Source organism: Haliaeetus leucocephalus, unplaced genomic scaffold, assembly GCF_000737465.1.
Source record: "Haliaeetus leucocephalus isolate CR32 unplaced genomic scaffold, Haliaeetus_leucocephalus-4.0 Scaffold439, whole genome shotgun sequence".
In the NCBI taxonomy this organism is placed as follows: domain Eukaryota; kingdom Metazoa; phylum Chordata; class Aves; order Accipitriformes; family Accipitridae; genus Haliaeetus; species Haliaeetus leucocephalus.
This window is the reverse complement of record NW_010972875.1, coordinates 9,071,734-9,078,490: the sequence shown is the minus strand read 5'-3', so window position 1 is coordinate 9,078,490 and position 6,757 is coordinate 9,071,734.

Sequence of the window (6,757 nt, the reverse complement as noted above, 5' to 3'; positions counted from 1 at the left end):
CTTGTATATGAGATTTTTGGACTTCTGTAGTCCAAATGGAGAGGGGGAGAAGGGGGATAGATATATAAAGATATATATATAAGTTCACTTGTGAGTGAGCTCATCATCCAGTATTTTTTGATGATGAGCTTTGGAAAGATTTACTGAAGCATTTATATTTAGGTATGTTTAACTTTTTGTGGGCATACAGACAAATATTTGCTATAGCTCTATTTCACCTTTCACATGCTATAGTATATTAAACCACAAAACCACACTGGCATAGTTAAAGGGTGGATATTTAACATAATGCTCTTCTTGGAATAGATGTGTTTGGGGAGGGATAGGGGGGTGGTTCTGTGTGTGGTTTTTTGTTTTGTATATTTTGGGGTTTTTTTCCCTGCAACTGTGCATGCCCAGTAGTAACTACTTTTCATCATTAAAATCTTATCACTGGTCGTATGCCGCAACTCAGATGTTCGATTACAATGGACAAAATTACAAAGTGACATCCTAATATTATGATGGCTTTAGATGTGGCAATGCATCAACACATTTTCTCATTCAACATAGGAGCTTAATGCAAAAAAATTAAAACACAGCATTCTGTGATTATTTGAAAAAATATTGGATGTGAATATTATTCATATTAAATTCTTATGAACAATCTGAAGAAATAGGATTCAGTACCAGTAACCTACATTACTGGTACTCACTCGGTACTAATTGGTACCAATCTTAGTAACCTGTATTTGGAGTTGCCCCAGAGGTTGCTTCAGTTAGGAAACAAGGATGGAATAAAGTATTTAGATTAGATTAGATGTAAGGAAGAAGTTTTTTACTGTGAGGGTGGTAAGGCACTGGAACAGGCTGCCCAGAGAAGTTGTGGATGCCCCATCCCTGGAAGTGTTCCAGGCCAAGTTGGATGGGGCTTTGAGCGACCTGGTCTAGTGGAAGGTGTCCCTGCCCATGGCAGGGGGGGTGGAACTAGATGATCTCTTTAAGGTCCCTTCCAACCCAAACCATTCTATGATTCTATGATTTCTTTGTTACGTTGCTGTTGCTTTGAAATTTATGTCTTTGGATTCCACTTCTTGAGTCAAGTGTCATTGATTAACAGGGAAATCCAAGAAAGAAGACAAGCTTATATTTAGTAAAAGAGACCTCTTCTAGCAAGCAGTCTTTCCTGGAAAAACTCTTGCTTTCACCTCGGGAACAAACACTACTAGCAACAGTTCACTCGGTTTTGCTTTTGCATCATTTACAACTTTCATTCCTGTGATGGCTTGTATTGTTGCTGCTGCTTTCTTCTGGCACCCTTACTCTCATCAAATAATTTCCTCATCAGACTCTCATGCCCCCTTAAAATGCAGCAGTATCTATTGACACTGTCCAAGTGTTCACTTGGGATCAGAGTCACAGACTCCTGCTGTCCCAGATCTTAGTCAGCAAAACTTACTTTCTTTGCCAGGAAACTCATACAATACTAAACTCTAACTCAAGAGGCAGATACAGAAACTTTTTCCATGTATTGTGCCCATTTGCTATATATATATTTTTTGTGTGTGTAATAAAAACAATAGGTCATGGAGGTAAGTTTGTAAAGACACACAAATCTGGAGTTAATTTGACTGTGCATGCCCTTTTATATTTCCACTAATAACTAATTTGTAAATATTAAATAATCCCTGAGTGGCACAGGAATATATTGTCCACAGACAGTTTCAGTTAAATAAGGAAATGCATGAAACTTTTGTAGTGTATCTTCAATGTCATTAAAATTTATAATAGGAAAATGTTTCCTTTGAAATTACTTTATTAGGATGGAATCATTGCTAATAGCATAGGAGGCTACAAGGTTACTGTTCTTACCTCTCTAAAGCTCCACTAACACAATAAACTACAATGCTAGACATGACACTGAATATTGTTCTGTCACTGAACCCCATAGATTTTGTTTATCTCCCAAACTGTTAACAGTATCTTACCCTCTAAACTAATTTACATTCCTAACCTTAAATTTTGAACAATACTGAAGGCTTTGTGCAAATGTTATGAAAGTACATTTTAAGATATGACACGTGCAAGCCGTGTGTTAAAGTGCATAATATGTACTACACTTCTATTGTTGCTTTGTATTCTTTTGACTAAACACCTTTTGAAAATTCTGTAGTTTCATTCATATTGAATGTTACTCAGTCACATCATTGCTACACATATGTGCCGAACTGGCAAATGATTACCAGAAAAATTCATAAACCTCTGTCTATGTATGATTGATGTCATTGAATGACTCTAATTTAGAGCATCTTTTGCCATGCACAAGAGATCTTGTGAGAAGGATATTTATGAATTAAAAGTGTAAAGAAATTATTTTTGTTCTTCCCTCAATACAATAATAGCAGGTAGTAGGTGCTAACGGTGTATGCGTTAGTGTGTGGTGGTGATGTTCCTGATGAGAAGCCTCATGATTCTCTGCATACCTCTTACATACTTTCTTGCACCTGAAGAGTAATTTCTTCAGTAAAACTGAGCTGGCTGTACTACACCAAACTATACTTGAATCATAGCTGAAAGCCTAGGCCCAAGTTTATACTTCATATGATTAATAATAATAGTTAAAAAAATAAAAAAAAGCCCTGGGAATCTGAATTAATTATTGGGTTTAATCCAACATAGCTCAACATACTCTATGGGCATCTGTTAAGTTTGTTGGGAGGTTACAGCACCCGGCCTTTAGGATGTGTGAATGTTGCACACTGTGTACCAATATGCATTTTGGAGCTTGGAATAAATCAGTAATTGCAAAGCATGGCTGTACTGGATTGATAAAAAGTTATGGTGAGGTGAAGTAGGTCTGATATCTATTGCTGCTAATTATGGTCTGACATGTTTAGACTTTTCTTCTCCTCTCTTTCCCCCATCTAAGTTTGCAGAATAAAGGAAATGGTAGAAAATAATGACTAGAAGAACTATAATCTCAGACTCACCTGATAGGTGATTGACCCCTTGCCCTATACTCTACAATATGCTTCATTAATCCTTGGAGAGTCTGCAAAAAGCAGAGCTTCTGTATCTGCCACTTCATTGCTAATTAATCCTGAAGATTCGAGAAGCTTCCTTACTGTTCCCATACTGTTCCCTTGTTCTGCTTAATCTTTACACTGACTCATCTTCTCTCTTTTAGTCAGGCTGCAAAAGTCAAGTTGCTGATGGAGAATGAAGATCTCCATCTATTCTGAACTCACATGGCCTGTGTATGCAAGTTGGACAGCAAGAAGAGATAACACAGCATCCTTTAAAAATCCGCTGTGCACATTCTGATAGGTAGAAGAGCTTAAGGGGTTCTTTGAACTGGATAAAGGAAGCAAGTTGTGAAGTATTTAATTAATAAACTAATTCTTTGAAGAAGCAGAGACTAAATCGTCTGAATTGTGAATAGTGGTACATGGAACCTACAAAAAAAAAAAGAGAGATCAAGGTGAGAAAGAAACCTTTCAGGGTGGAAGCTCTCCAAAAAAAATGCCATTTTTCAAAGGAAAGTATGGGGAGTTCATTTAGTTCATTATATCTGTCAGGATGAACCTCCAAATCTTCCAGAAGCTTCCCATTATAAATAGGCTTTATACATGCTGAATTCCTCTTTGAATTCTGCTGGAATGGGAAAATTCTACTGCAGTGTGAGTAAAATCTCATGAGCTGAGAAACTGAGCTTGTAACAAATCAGTTGTTCTCAAGATTTTTCATCCTGCAGACCAGCTCATTTTTTCTAGTTGTCTCAGACCACATATGATGTATGATTGCTTCCATCTGTTTATGAGGTTAAATTTCTGAACTGTAAGTAAGTGTGGAAGGAGATTCAGTTATGCATGTTGCTAACTGAATAGGTCTACTTAACAGAGAAAAAAGTTTTTGTAACTTTTATTTTCTTGAGTTATAGTCACTGCAACTCACTGCATTAATTTATTACTGTGACATAAATCAATTACAGTATAAAACTGCATTCCTCTTTCTAGATTTTAATAATATCTGTCATGTCCTCAGAAATTACAATGGAATTACACCCGTCAGAGGGGAGTCATCCAGGCATCACAGTCCTTGATGACAGCTGCTAAACTGACTCTTATGAAGGTTTCTCTCTTACTCAGGAGCATAGTTTAAAGTCCTGAGATGCACAGATCTTAGGATTTGTGTTACTTGGAATACTTACCTCTCCAAAACTAAGTGTTAGAGATTTTTCAGTTTTCTCTGAATTACTCAACCTAAAAATATTTTAAAAAAAACCCCCACATTTATTCCAATGATTTAAGGAGTTGAGCTTTTGATTATAAAATTGGAGTCAGTGACAAAGGGAAATGTAAAACATTAAATACAGGTTGCATTTAACAAGGCTGTTACTGAGACACTGCAATATTTCAAATGGTACAGTTCTAGTTTAGTTGGAACCTTATTATTTAGTTGGACCTTATTTTGGATCACTATACTTTCTTTTCAGAAGGAACTGTCTTTCCTCCATATGCCAATCTTAAGTACTTTTTCTAGTTGCTCGCCATTAGGAACCCTGCTTCAGTAACAGAGCTCTGTGTCAGACTTGGCTATAATGATTTGCAGATCTTCCCTTCAGTCCTTTGGAATTAAGATTTTCTTCCCTTGTTCCTTGAAGTTCAGCTAAGAAGCATGGGAATATAGGGAGTATTCCCAAGAGGGCAGTGCTGACTAAAGTGAACATTTCTTTATTATCACCGTTTTAGGTTGATAAAATGTGTATGTCATTTGCAAGACCAATTACTTTATAAAACCCATCAAGAATTATATCAATTGTATACAAACATATATTTAGTATTTCTAGCTCGTCACACTGACTGCAGTTAATCCCATCATACAGACAATATATGCAGCGGTTTTGTTTTCCTGTTTTTCCTTTTTCCTCTTCCTTTCTTTAATTTTGATGGGTTTGTGGTGTAATATACAGCTAGCACAATGATGAAGAATTTGTCTTCATAAGTTTTCTCGAACCATTAATCACAAGGGTTGCTATGTGTCAAGAACACCTCTCCAAAACATGAAGTTTTGTGAGAAGGCTAGTAATAACTGTATGTTCCTTCTAACTGCAAGATGGGAAAAGGATTTAGAAAATCCCTTTGACCTTTGGAAATTGTACCTAATGGACTCTGTGGGTTACCTAGATATGCAGAAAAGCATAGTTCAGTGTTTCCATTCACACTCTGCTTTGAACCTCCCTTAGATTAGCACTAACTTTGCACTACCCCTGTTAAGTGCTTTATTTTTGCTTCTAGGTATCTTCTAGGTAATTATGGCAGATGGTGCTGAATCACTACTTACTATCTTGAATGGTAAGGGAAAGAAATAGCATCTCTCCTTAACACACAAAGGAAACTGAGTCACTGAGAATTTACCGTACATCTTCTTTAAAACCATGCTGATAAGTATAGAAAGGGTGAGTTCACTGAGAACAGGGTGCCTATCTGTCTAGCCAAGACAAATAATTCAGCCATTGATCTTGGTTAGACAGACAAGAGTTCATGTCCAGTATAGAAATACTGGCCTTTCCTAATACAAAATTTGATTTATTAAAGACAATAGCAACAACAGAAAAAGCATTGTGGAATTCAGTGGATATGAAAGCATTTGATACACCTTACCTTGATATATATTTTTATGTATATGTGACTAAAAATGTGAATAGAGGAAACATTTTGCATAAAAGCTTCATGCAAAAGCATAAAATACATGCCTTTTCCATATTTATCACTTTGAGCAAATAGAAGTTTTGTTTGAAAAATTTGTATAATGTCCAGAAAACATTCCAGATATCTGCCTTTCTCTCAGAAAAGCTATTTTTAATGTCTCCTTTCTCTAGCTTATAAACTAATCTTAAAAATCTAGTATAGGGTGAAGGGCATGGAAGTTGGGGTCCTATCAAACATTGAAAATCTTGCATTTATCTTCTTTAACTACTCAGATGACAAAAAACTACTATCTAAAATTCTCCTTTTGGTTAACTTTAACTTCTTGGTAAAGCATATCTCATTTCTCTTACGTTTCCTTTAAACCTCAGTTTGTCATGGGAGGCAGAGCAAAAACAGTTCCTTTCCTTTACTTTGAATATGTCATCAGCTGAATCTTCAGGTCTGATTCAGACCAGTTTTAGGTGAGCACAACTCCTGCTGGAGTCTTCAGATTTTAACATATACACTTTTCCTTCCTTTCCATTTTATCAATTTCTAGCTTCTTTTTAAAAACATATAACTTGTATCTTTTTCCCTTATGTGTTACTATCTTTTGATCTTCCCCCAAAATATTTGCTGTGTATAATTCATCATCATTTCTCAGGTATCTTTTCATTAGCTTCTCCTCTCAAGTCACTTGTTAAAATATCCTTTTTCTACTTTTTCCCCACTTTCATGCCATAATGAGTTTTCCTTTTCTAGAGTCTCCTTGCTCCTTTGTCCTTTAGAGAAATCTAATTAGTAGATCAGGTAATGATAAGCTATATAAAATAAAATAGGATTTTACAAGCAATGCCTAGTTACACTCTGTGTCCATGTTCATTTCATTCTGAATCTGGATTGTTTTATCAGTATAAACTTCTGTTCAAAACACAAAATTCTGCAGTTATCTAATTAGCTCAGCAGGGAGGTTCCTTGCAACTTAAAAAATCTATGTTTATATAGAAACACTAATTGGAGTTGCTTTTATAAATGATGGAGTATGGGAGCAAAGTTTGTTTCTATTTATCTTAAGTTTTTATTGCCTT